This window comes from Saccopteryx leptura, chromosome 7, assembly GCF_036850995.1.
Source record: "Saccopteryx leptura isolate mSacLep1 chromosome 7, mSacLep1_pri_phased_curated, whole genome shotgun sequence".
Classification (NCBI taxonomy): Eukaryota; Metazoa; Chordata; class Mammalia; order Chiroptera; family Emballonuridae; genus Saccopteryx; species Saccopteryx leptura.
Window position 1 is genome coordinate 82329535 of NC_089509.1, and position 13641 is coordinate 82343175.

At 41.5% G+C, this 13641-nt stretch overlaps 1 protein-coding gene across 5 annotated transcripts in view; it reads left to right on the plus strand.

Moving 5' to 3' along the window:
• Positions 1-13641, plus strand: part of HECW2 (HECT, C2 and WW domain containing E3 ubiquitin protein ligase 2) — a 424054-nt gene that overhangs the window by 120228 nt on the left and 290185 nt on the right. Inside the window, exon 1 of one of the 5 annotated variants that reach the window (XM_066346628.1) lies at positions 1354-1377. The exons of 3 other annotated variants lie outside the window; for them this stretch is intronic. The gene's annotated coding sequence lies outside the window, so the exon portion shown is untranslated. Of the gene's footprint in view, positions 1-1353; positions 1378-1486; positions 1516-13641 lie in introns of those variants that run through there. One more of the 5 variants, XM_066346629.1, reaches the window with a different exon arrangement.

Sequence of the window (13641 nt, forward strand, 5' to 3'; positions counted from 1 at the left end):
TCAAACCAGTGATAGCCAAGATACCAGGCAATATATGTTAGATTCAGGGAGGTGTGCTGTGGCTGCCAGAGTGTAACTATTGAAGGAACAGGGAGTGCTGGCAGGAACAGGGAGTGCTGATAGGGCCCCTGTGAGGCTGAGAACAAAGAAGTTTATGTTTGAAATTCACCACCAAGCTGAACCCAGCCCCTGTTGCTATGCCGGCCCCTGTTGCTATGCTGCGTGCAACCTCCCTAGCGAATAGCTAACTGCCACATCTGCTTCTGTAAATGCTTGTTCACTTAGGATATATAAGGACCTGGCTGTAAGCGCCAGGCGCGACTCTCGTTTGCAACTCCTTGTGAGTACGGTGTCTCCAGACATCTTGGGAGTTCACCCTTGCGCAGGTTAAACTTGGCCAATAAAGTACCATCTAAACTCCCGAAAGTCTCCGACGTTTGTTCTCGTACCCGGTGGATGCAACAATATAAAATCTACTTTTTACATTACTGAACAGCAGGAAAAGTAATGATGTTGCATACCAGCAGCGAGGAGACATGTCTGTGGAAATATTTGTTCCTACAAGAGCTGTTGTGAGCTGTACAGGCATTGTAGTGGGATGTTTTTTCTTCTCCATTCTGCCTGTTTAAATCATACTACTTTTCGAGCCTAGGTCAAGTCTCCTCCTGACCTAGAGCCACTTCTGTCATCGTGGACAGTCTGATATTTTGATTTCCTGCTGTTTCTCACAAACCAGTGTCAGTCTCACTGGAGACTTGTTTCATGAATAGGACTTGAATCCTTGGTTAAAAGCCCAGCTACTGCAAGACATGGGTGGTCCTTAGCACCACCTCCCTTCAAACTGTCAGCCACGGTGTGGGAGCTTCATGCCTTCCTGGCAGTTTTACTCAGATTGAATTTCAAACAAGTATGAAGCATTCCTTCAGATTTTTGACAAGCATTTGAAAAGAATTAAAGGAAAAATAATAGCATAAACTTTTTATTAAATCATGACACTATTGAAAATGAAGCCCCTTGGGGCAGTGGTCGGCAAACCGCGGCTCTGGAGCCACATGAGGCTCTTTGGTCCCTTGAGTGTGGCTCTTCCACAGAAGACCACGTGCAGGTGTGGCAACATAGCAGCTGGGGGCGGCGCTAGTGATTCATGCACAAGTTGAGTGAGCATGTGGCTCCCCTTTCCTCTCCCCTTCCCCCTTCCCCCCCTTCCCTCCCCTTCCCTCCTCTTCCCTTTCCCTCCTTCCCCTTCCCCTTCCCTTTACCCCCTTCCCCTTTCCCTTCCCCTTCCCCCTCCCTTTTCCTCCTCCCCTTTCCAAGGTAATCACAGCCTCAGCTTTCACATTTTTTATTTTTCAGGTGGGGAAAACAAGGCCCAGAGAGGTTGGGAACCCGCCAGTCTCAGGACTAGTAGGAACCAAAATACCGTCTGCTGCTTTCCCTGGCGCAGTGGTCGGCAAACCGGGCTCTTTGGGCCCTCGAGTGTGGCTCTACCAGAAAACACCACGTGCGGGGGCGCAGGTAGGCGGGGGTGTCGGTGGGTCAGGCTCCTGGGAGGCCCGCCACAAGATAAACAGTGCGGGGTGGGGGGGGGGGGCATGTGATTCCTGCAGGAGTTGAGTGAGCACGTGGCTCGCCAGCCCCGGTTTGCCGACCACTGCCCTGGGACATATGAAGGGATTTTGAAGATAAATGAATTCTGCGTCCCATTTAAAATTTTTCTCCTGAAACATTTGAAAGCTGAGAAAGTGGAAGTGTTTTCTTGATTTTATAAAAGCATGAGAAATTTCCTATAAATGGTCTGATAATTCTTAACTTTAGTAAGGAAATCTAACCGGGTTTGATTTTTTAAAAAACGGCAGCAAGGCCCTGGCCGGCTGGCTCAGCGGTAGAACGTCGGCCTGGCGTGCGGGGGACCCGGGTTCGATTCCGGCCAGGGCACATAGGAGAAGCGCCCATTTGCTTCTCCACCCCCCCCTTCCTCTCTGTCTCTCTCTTCCCCTCCCGCAGCCAAGGCTCCATTGGAGCAAAGATGGCCCGGGTGCTGGGGATGGCTCCTTGGCCTCTGCCCCAGGCACTAGGGTGGCTCTGGTCACAGCAGAGCGACGCCCCAGAGGGGCAGAGCATTGCCCCCTGGTGGGCAGAGCGTCACCCCTGGAGGGCGTGCCAGGTGGATCCCGGTCGGGTGCATGCAGGAGTCTGACTGTCTCGCCCTGTTTCCAGCTTCAGAAAAATACAAAAAAAAAAAAAAAAAAAAAAGGCAGCAATTTGATGAATTGAGTAGACCAAAATTCTTATTAGGCAACTGCTGTAAAAATATTCATTACAGGCCCTGGCCGGTTGGCTCAGTGGTAGCGTGTCGGCCTGGCGTATAGGAGCCCTGGGTTCGATTCCCTGCCAGGGCACACAGAAGAAGCGCCCATCTGCTTCTTCACCCCTCTCCTTCCTCTCTGTTTCTCTCTTCCCCTCCCGCAGCCAAGGTTCCATTGGAGCAAAGGTGGCCTGGGCACTGGGGGTGGCTCCTTGGCCTCTGCCTCAGGTGCTAGAATGGTTCTGGTTGCAACAGAGCAACACCCCAGATGGGCAGAGCATCGCCCCCTGGTGGGCATGCTGGGTGGATCCCGGTTGGGCACATGTGGGAGTCTGACTGCCTCCCCATTTCCAACTTCAGAAAAATACAAAAAAAAAAAAAATATATATATATATATATATATTTATTACAACTTTCTTCAATAGATTAATTATGAGCTAATTTTTAAAATATTAAATTAGTTTTTGGTTTTAATGAATTGAGGAAATGATATTTCTACTGTGGTAAGGTACCAAAGAATTGAAAATTTAATATTAATATTTTAGATAAAAGATTTTTTGCTCTCCTTTCTGTAGAGAGTGAGGAAGTTTTTCTGGCTTGCAGAGACATACTGTGTAGAAAACCCCCCTTACTAGGAAGCTTAAAGGGCATTTTATAACTTGGGCTAAGCATACAGAGAAATTTTATAAATATAATTTTTATACTTATGAGTAATTTGCACCAACTCAGGATAGACAACAGCATTGTATTATAAATAAAAAGATTTTGTGCTAGGTTTTGAATAAAAGTAGAAAGAAAACTTGAATTCTCTCCCTTCCCCCACACCTGTAAGGAAGAAAATAAACAGCTAGCCAGTAGCCAGGTTGGGGGGGGGGGGATTAAGCAAAGCCTTTTTTCCCCTCTTTTTTCTTTTCTTTTCTTTTCTTTTCTCTTCTCTTTCTTTCTTTCTTTCTTTCTTTCTTTCTTTTCTTTCTGTCATTCATGGACGCTTATCGCCTGGCGCCATGTAGGCTCCCTGTCCCATCCTGAAGGTGTATAGTTAATGTATTTATATATACCCCTAGACCAGGGGTTGGGAACCTTTTTGGCTGAGAGAGCCATGAACGCCACATATTTTAAAATGTAATTCCGTGAGAGCCATACAACGACCCGTGTACTTTACGCATTATCCAATAAAAATTTGGTGTTGTCCCGGAGGACAGCTGTGACTGGCTCCAGCCACCCGCAACCATGAACATGAGCGGTAGGAAATGAATGGATTGTAATACATGAGAATGTTTTATATTTTTAACGTTTTTTATATTATTATTAAGGATTTGTCTGCGAGCCAGATGCAACCATCAAAAGAGCCACATCTGGCTCACGAGCCATATGTTCCTGACTCCTGCTCTAGACAAACGAATAGCAGATAAACACTAAAAGATTTGGAAATGTCTTTTAATATGAAAAACAACATTTTTTTGCTGTTGTATAACCTTATAAGTTTTAACATATAGAAATGTTTTTTATAAACCCTATAGACAAATGTTATAAGCTTAATAATGATTATGCTATTTCCCCCCCTTCTTTTCCTGCTAACCTGTGTGTGATCAAAGGTATATAACCTGCCTCAGGGCTATAGTCTGGACGGCATGATTTGGGTCAGCTTTGCCCCATGTTAGTCATACACAGCCGGCATATTAATAAACCTCCTCCTTTTAATAAAACTCCTTAAAAATTCATTTGGACTTGGTATCTCTATGTAAACCCGGTGGAACTTTACTTTACAACACTACCTAGACGTTTTACATTCTCTTCAGGGGAAAACCTCAATCTTTTATGCTTCAGAACTCCTCTTACCTATGTACTCCAAATCTTAAGCCCTGCTTCCTTCTTTTCTGGGTTCATCAGTAACCAAATGAGGTGTAGGAGCCACAATATGAAACCAGTGAGAGCTTTGGTTAAACTGTAAATTAATCATTATATTTTTAGAGTTTTAGCTGGAGAGTGTCTTGTGGAATAAAAAATATCTACTTGATCAGTTGTTAACTGGATTTGTTCATAATGGTTCTGTGAGAAGGATTAAAAAATAAAACCTAATCTTGTAAGGATGTAGTGAAATAGGCTCATTAATACATTGATGGTAAGAATATTAGTTAGGAAATACGATCTTAGCATACTCTAGATGTGCCCCATATTTATGTTATCTATGTACTTAAGCAATATCTTTTTGTAAGTTGCACTTTTAAGATATTTCAGGTATAAGCAGAAATGAGGCAGTGTTAGTGAAATGTAAATCACTCATCGAATATTAATAACTAACACTTTTTGAAAGATAAGTGTGTGTTAGGTGCTGTTTTAAGCATTGTCCATGTAATATTTATTTTCCCCCACAACCTAATGATAGATGTACTAGTGTCGTTTGCCTTTATTTTTATTTGATGAGAAAAATGAGGCGAAGAGGAATCATGCAACTTGTTAAAGTGGTAGAGTCAGAATCTGAGCCCATGCTGTTTTTCCTGTGTCAGTGAAATGTATTGAGAGGTACATTGCTAGACAGACATGGTAAGGGACAGGCTCCTAAGTTTGGAAAATATGGGAGGGGGTTTGGAGACAAGGATAGAATAAGGAGGATCCTGAGACCAGCTGTGAGTTTGCCAAAAGGTACTTCTCCTGTAGCAGTGTGGTAAGATACCAAAGAATTGAAAAGTTAATATTGATGTTTTAGGAGAAAAAGTCAGGTTTCTTGTACTCTCTTTTCTATGGGGAGTGAAGGGAAAGGAATGTAGGAGTTTTCTGGCTTGCAGAGACATACTGTGTAGAAAACCCCCCTTTTACTAGGAAGCTTAAAAGACATTTTATAATTTGGGCTAGGCATACAGAGAGATTTTGTAAATATGATTTTTATACTTGTGTGTGATTTATATCAACTCAGGATAGACAACAACATTGTATTGTAAAGAGATTTTGTGCTGGGGAGACTTAGATTCCCCTTTTCCCCACCTCTGTGAGAAACTGGGTGAATACCTAGTCAGGTGTGGGGAGAGGAGGAAGATATTAAGCGAATCTTTTTCCTCTCCTCTCCTTCTTCTTCTTTTTTTTTTTTTTCCTCCATTTTTCCGAAGCTGGAAACGGGGAGGCAGTCAGACAGACTCCCGCATTCGCCCGACCGGGATCCACCTGGCATGCCCACCAGGGGGCGATGCTTTGCCCCTCTGGGGCGTCGCTCTGTTGTGTCCAGAGCCATTCTAGCACCTGAGGCAGAGGCCACAGAGCCATCCCCAGCGCCCGGGCCATCTTTGCTCCAATGGATCCTCGCTGTGGGAGGGGAAGAGAGAGACAGAGAAGAAGGAGAGGGGGAGGGGTGGAGAAGCAAATGGGTGCCTCTCCTGTGTGCCCTGGCCGGGAATCAAACCCGGGACTCCTGCACGCCAGGCCAACGCTCTACCGCTGAGCCAACCGGCCAGGGCCTCCTTCCTTCTTTAATGGGCCATTTACAAATGCTTTTTCCCTGGTGCCATGCAGACTCCACCTCCCCTCCTGAAAATGTGTAATCAATGTATGTACCTCTAGACAAAGGAATGGCAAATGAACACTAGAAAATTTAGGAATATCTTTTAATATGTGAAACAACATTTTTCACTATTGTATTACCTTGTAAGTTTTAATGTGTAAAAATATTTTTATAAGTCCTATAGACAAATGCTATAAGCTTGTTAATTAATTGTGTCATCCCTCCCCCTCCTCCTTTTCCTGCCAACTTGTGTGTGATCAACGGTATATAACCTGCCTCAGGGCTATAGTTGGCGCACATGATTTGGGTCAGCTATGACTTGTGTTAGCCATATGTGGCCGGCATATTAAATTTCCTCCTTTAAATAAAACTCCTTAAAAATTCATTTGGACTTGGTGTCTCTATGTAAACCCGGCTAAACGGTACTTTACAACAGCAGCACCTGGGTTTGCCTTTCTCCTGACAACAGGGGTGGGCATATGACTTGGACTGGACCAATCACAGAAGTACTTGCCCCTTTTATACCACTGTGATTGGTTTGAGGATGGGCAGATAACCCGCACAAGACCAATTAGAAGTAGTAAATTTTCATTCTGAAAAATTTGTTGGATCTTTTTACAAAGAGATGCTCTTTTTTCACTGTACTTATAGCTTGGCAGTAGAGACACCAAGATGGTAGTGGAGTAAGTGGAAGCTACACTTACCTCCTCTTAGGAACAAATTACAACTATATTATAGACCACTTATCTTGAATAGCCAACTGAAGAGTAGCTGAAGAGAAGTCTTATAACCCAGGATTTATGGAAGAAGGCACATTGAGACTGGTAGGATGGTGGAGACATGAAGAGGGCTGGCCCCACACCTATAGGCGGCAGCGGAGGTTCTGGAGAGAGATCTCAGCTGTGGAGGGTTCCCCCTGAGAAACATGAAGTTGCAACCCCAAGACAGGGTCCCCAACCCAGAGCACTAGAGAAGGGAAGAGGTGCTCAGTAACATCTGGCTGTGAACAGTAGTGAGGTTTCTGTTCGTCAGGGTGAGACGGAAGTCTACTAGAGACACAGGCACCTCCTTACAAGAGTCAATGCACAAAGTTTCATTTGTGGTCACTCACTGCCATCTCTGGTGGAGGGAGGACAGAGAGGACTAGAGTTGTGTGAGATAAGTCTGGGGTTTGAGGCTCTGTGGCGGGCTAAGGAGACAGCTACCAGGATCCCTGTGCTGAGTCATTTTCTCACACCACAGTTGCCATTTTTTCTTGGGTGGAGCAGTCCCCACCCTATAGCATCAGCCTGGAGGAATGTAATATCCTCTGGACTCCATCTCACCCCATCCTGTACAGCCCTGCTGAGGAGTCAGTTGCCTTGGCCAGGGTGTAGTCTGGGCAGACTTAGGTTGTGTCAGTGACTGAGTTTTGTGGCTTTGGGATGGGAGCCAGGCCCCCCACTTTCCCATGAATCTGACTGACCTGGAAATCCACTAGAAACACCCTTTGGGCTTCTGGCAAACTCACCTTTGAGCCTGACACCTGCCCTTCTCAAACTGTTCCAAAAAGTTCAAGAGGAATGAAGGCTCCCAAGCACATTTTAAGATGCTAGTATTAGCATAATTTCAAAACCAGATAAAGACATTACAAAGAAAAAAACTTATAGGGTAATATCCCTGATGAACATACATGCTAAAATCCTCAAATTAGCAAACTGGATCCAGCTATGCATTAAAGAAAATAACTTATAGGGTAATATCCCTGGTGAACATACATGCTAAAGTCCTCAATTTAGCAAACTGGATCCAGCTATACATTAAAACAATCATACACCATGATCAAGTGGGATTTATTCCTGGGATGCAAGGTTGATACAGTATTCACAAATCAATAAATATGATATGCCACATAAACAAAATGAAACCACATGATCATATCTGTAGATGCAGAAAAAGCTTTTGATAAAATCTAGCATCTCTTATTGCTTATCATAAATACTCAGCAATGTGGGACTAGAGGGATCATTCCTCAATATAATAAATGCCATTTATGACAAACCCATAGCCAGCATCATACCCAACAGGCAAAAACTAAAAGCATTTCCCTTAAAGTTGGGAACAAGATAGGGATGTTCACTTTCACCACTCTTATTCAACATAGTACTGGAAGTCCTAGCCAATGCAATTGGACGGGAAGAAAAAATAAAAGGCATTCACATGGAAAGGAAAAAGAAAAACTCTCATTATTTGGATATGATATGAAACTGTATATAGAGAACCCTAAAGATTCCATCAAATCAACTACTAGAACTGATAAATGAACTCAGTAAAGTAGCATGATACAAAATAAATATCCAGAAATCAGTTGCAGTTTTATAAACCAATAATGAATTATCAGAAGGGAAAACTAAGAAAGCATTCACAGTTACTTAAAAACCCTCAAAAACCTGGGAGTAACTTTAACCAAGTATATAAAAGACCTGTTTTCAGAAAATTATAAAACACCAAAGAAAGAAAGAAAAAGAAAATTCAAATATGTGGAAGCATATATCATGTTTATGGATAGAAAGAGTTAACTACAGTAAAATGTCCCTACTACCCAAAGCAATCTATAGATTAACACAATTCCTATCAAAATACCAATGGCATATTTTACAGAACTAGAACAAATATTCCAAAAATTTGTATGGAACCACATAAGACCCTGGATAGCCACAGCAATCTTAAGAAAGAAGAGCAATGTTGGAGGAATCACGTTACCTGATATCAAACTATATTTGAAGGCCGTATTAAAACAGCAAGAGGCCTGACCTGTGGTGGCGCAGTAGATAAAGTGTTGACCTTGAATGCTGAGGTCACAGGTTCGAAGTCCTGGTCAAGGCACATATGGGAGTTGATGCTTCCTGCCTTCTCTTTCTCTCTTTCTCCCCTCTCTCTAAAATGAATAAATTAAAAATCAAACAAACAAACAGCCAGATACTGGAATAAAAACAGATAAGATTATTATTAAGAGCCCTTGGCCCTGGCCGGTTGGCTCCATGGTAGAGCGTTGGCCTGGCGTGTGGAAGTCCCAGGTTCAATTCCCGGCCAGGGCACACAGGAGAGGCGCCCATCTGCTTCTCCACCCCTCCCCCTCTCCTTCCTCTCTGTCTCTCTCTTCCCCTCTTGCAGCGAGGCTCCATTGGAGCAAAGATGGCCTGGGCACTGGGGATGTCTCCTTGGCCTCTGCCCCAGGCGCTAGAGTGGCTCTGGTCTCAACAGAGCGATGCCCCGGATGGGCAGAGCATCGCCCCCTGGTGGGCATGCCGGGTGGATCCCGTTCGGGCGCATGCGGGAGTCTGTCGGACTGCCTCCCCGTTTCCAGCTTCGGAAGAATGCAAAAAAAAAAAAAAAAAAAGAGCCCAGAAATAAACCCACACCATTATGGTCAATTAATATTTTACATAAGAGGCAAAACATTTAATGGGATAAAGATACTCTTATTTAATAAATGGTGCTGGGAAAATTGGACAGATAAGTGCAAAAAATGAAACTAGGCCATCTTCATGCACCATGTATAAGAATTAACTCAAAATGTATTAAAGATTTAAATGTTGGCCTCAAAGCCATAAAAATCCTGCAAGAAAACATAGGCAGCAAAATCTTGAGCATTTCTCATAGCAGCATTTATTCCCATATATCGCCTTAGACAAGGGAAACAAAAGAAAAAAATAAGCAAATGGGACTACATCAAATTATAAAGGTTTTGGACAGCAAAGGAAACCATAAACAAAATGAAAAGACAACCCATGAATAGGAGAATGTATAACCAAAATTTACAAAGATTCCAAAGATCTCAACACCAAAAACAAACAATCCAATTAAGAAATGGGCAAAGGACCTGACTAGACACTTCTCCAAAGAGGACATACAGGTGTCCAATATACATATGAAAAGATGCTCAATGTAACTAATCATCAGAGAAATGCAAATTAAAACCACAATGAGATATCACCTCACACCTGTCGGAATGGCTATCCTCAATAAATCAACAAGCAATAAGTGTTGGTGAGGATGGGGAGAAAAGGGAACCCTCTTGTGCACTATTGATGGGAATGCAGATTAGTGCATTCATAGCTCATACATTAAAAAAAAGTAGATAGAGGTGGAGAAAAAGAGGTCAAGTTCTGATGCTGTCTCCTGGACCCAGGTGTATCTGAAGATATGTAATATGAGAAATCCACCCTTAGAGTTTTTAGTTTTGTAAGACTCATTTATCCTTTTCCCCCTTATCTCCCTTCTTCTCTTCTATCTCTCCCCCACATATGTGCCACTGAAAGAGTTCCAGCACAAGAGGTGAAGAGATTTAGGATCTGGACAGCTCCTCATTTCCGCCCAAAGTCTGAAAGAGGAACTGGTCAAATACGTCAAAGCTGGGTGGGTGGGGCCAGTGGTGGGATTCAAATAATTTAACAACCAGTTCTCTGCCCCAATGACCATTTTAAGTATAGAAATGATAAACTGAAAGGTAGTTTATTATTTCATGCATTTAATACTTAAGAACAATAAAAGAGGTACACAAAACTAGTTATAAGAAAGTCTTAAAATGAAAATGAAAAAATATTAAATAATAACTGACAGAAAACAATAAAACTGTTATTTAAGATATTTCCATATTGCTTCTTGATTGGCATCCTCACTTGCCATTTTTTTTCACCTATGGACAAACTGAACATTACTACGGGTGCTTAGAATATGCTGTTGTGCAGATGAACATTAAAAAAAAAGGAATGTCAATTTGTGATTTCCACACTGGGTGGCTGCCCAGTTGCCCACTTTAGAGAGAACCCTGATTACAAGTACCATTTTAACAACTGGTTCACTGAACTCAACAAAAAATTAGGTATCGGTTCTGCTGAACCAGTGCAAAACAGCTGAATCCCACCATTGCCCCTATCCCATCCCAAACAGTTTGATTCTAAAGTCTACAGAGATTAGTACTAAGAGGTTAATACTAAGAACAGTAGTATTAATGGTGGAAATATTTCTAAGGAATTAAGAAATTATAGGATTGGCCTGACCTGTGGTGGCGCAGAGGATAAAGCATCGACCTGGAATGCTGAGGTTGCTGGTTCAAAACCCTGTACTTGTCTGGTCAAGGCACATATGGGAGTTGATGCTTCCTGCTCCTCCCCCCTTCCTCTCTCTCTCTCTCTCTTCCCTCTCTAAAATAAATAAATAAATAAGAAGTTATAGGATTGAATTTGAGCAAAGATTTATAGCTGTTTATTTAGGCAGTCCGTGAAAGCAATTCTTTGAAGAACTATGTGCACAGCAGATATTCAATACTTGAAGGAGAGTTGAAGAAAGAGGAGTAATTCCTTTGTATATCCAGTGGAATTACACAAGGCTCAAGTAATATAAAACAAGAAGTTGGAAAGCATCATTGTTATTCAATGTCAGGATCAGTGGTCAACCATAATGGTCAAAGATTTGCCTGGCACGCTTAGCAAACATGTTCCAGGAACATGAATTCATTTAAGCTTAATATAAATGTAGGTATTTGTAGAGAAAGTGTACTAACCTTTATAATGAACAAAGTAAAGGATGTGGCAGGTTCCCTAGAGTAAACTAGGTATAAAACCAGTAGAAAAAATGGTGACTATAAGAGCATTCTAAAAATTAATGGATAATATCAATTGGGTCCATATTGTCCTGGGCACATGGTTATTTTTTATTCTTTATTTGGAAAACTAAAGTTACTGAATCTATCATTTAAAAAATATTTTAATTTGAATTCCTAATGAAAGCTAACTATTGCTTCAGAGATCATCTCTGTAAGAAAGTTAAAGCCTGTTGCCTTAAATAAACAGAGCTGAATTTGGAAGAAGACTAGATTAGCCAAAATCTTATTTTATAACTTGAAATTCTAAAAAGCAATAGGAAAATCAGCCTCTTAGCATTTCCCAAAATATTTCAATCCATATGCTTAAAAAAATTTCTGCCAAATATTTTAATTTGTTAGTAAGAAACAAAATACTTTCTATTCAAATTGTGCTTTGGGTCCTTCATCCTCCACTGAGGTTTAGACAGAACCACCTCTCCAGGAGGAAGTTAGGGTTATAGGCAAATGTTCTCCTCTTCTTTAAGCAGTTGTCTTACGGACATGTACTCTTATCCTGTTTGGGGTTTATCATCCTCTTCCCTAACATGTGCATAAAAAATTGTCAAGGGACTGACCTTTTGCCCTCCCTGAATTCATACAGGTTTTAAACATAGCGATTGAGATAACTACAGCGGCGTCTTTGCCTCTTGTTTGTAATAAAATCCTGGGAATGGCACTTCAGGTTTTCCTTTGATGGTTTCCCTTTCTTGATAGTTTTGTAATGGAAAAAGAACTGAATATCCGAGCTTAGTTATTGAAAATCCGTCATTTGCTATCTCAAAAGGAAATGGGGGCTGCTTTAATTCTGGCAGAACCTTCATGATTAATAAAACAACAAAACAAAACACAACAAAAACACTGATGATACTTAGTCTGTGATTCTAATTCCAGCAATACTCGTTGGCCCTGAATCTACACTATATTTTTTCCCTCTTATATAATGTATGCAGTTTTTCAGACAGGGATTCTGGGGGGATATTTAAAGGCCCTAAAATGAGGGTTATGATGAGGCAGTAACAGCTGGTGATAAAGTGGCATCACTTGCTTTTTTAGGTTCATTTTCTTCATTGAACTATTGAAAGATCCGAAATGAAATTGGAAGCAATAGAGACGACAAGGGCCCCAAAAGAGACAGGCAATTTTAATATATCCCTCTTCAGACGTATTGGTAAAAGAGCTTTCAAAAAAAAAAAAAAAACAACTTAAAAAGCTTACATTTTTCATAGGTGGAGGATGGGGAAGTACCTTAAAGTAGTACTCACTCTCAGATTCTTCCTAGGAAACTTCTAGTGCAGTTTTATTTTATTTCTTGGGTCAAAATGAAGCTCAGATAATGAATGTTGTTGATTGGTTCAGTTGCTGCTATAGATTTTATTTATTTATTTATTTATTTATTTATTTATTTATTTATTTATTTATTTATGCTGCTATAGATTTTAAGGGGCAGAGAGGCCCTGAACAGGTACGACTGCCTGGTTGAGGCCACGGGAAATGTAGAAAGTCTCGGGGAGGAGGACTGTGGCAAACACCATTTTGTCTAATAGAAATCAAATAACAAAGAGAACAGTTGGTTAAGTTAAATCACCTGGGAAAGGGTCGACTTTACGATATAAAATAGGATATTATATAAAGAAGTTTTAAACAATGATATCAGCCATCGCTCTGCAATTATTACTATTATAATCATAATGAAACTGATGCCAATCTATTTTAGTATCTTAAGAAGCCCAGCCCCACAGTTTTGAATTTTCATTTCTATTAAAATTCCACTTTTCAGTTACAATAAAAAATTTAAAAATTTTTTCTCTTGCAGGGTTGAGTGGTGGTGGTGGTGGTGGTGGTGGTGGTATGCACTGACTTGCATGACAAATCTACTTTGGATTTGTTTCAGTTCATTCCCAGACATTCCAGGCACTAAGATATTTCTCTCTCTCTCTCTCTCTCTCTCTCTCTATCTCTCTCTCTTTTAAAGAGAACTCATCTTTTTAAATTTATTTATTAGGGTGAGAGGCTTCCACATGCACCCCAACCCAGGATCCACCCATCAACCCCCATCTGGGGCTGATGCTCAAATCAATTGAGCTATTTTTAGCACCTGAGACTGATGAGCTCTGACCAGCCAAGCTATTTTCAATACCAGAGGCCACGCTCAAACCAATCCAGCCATAGGCTGTGGGCAGAGAAGAGGGAGAGAAGGGGTAAAGAAGAGGGAGAAGG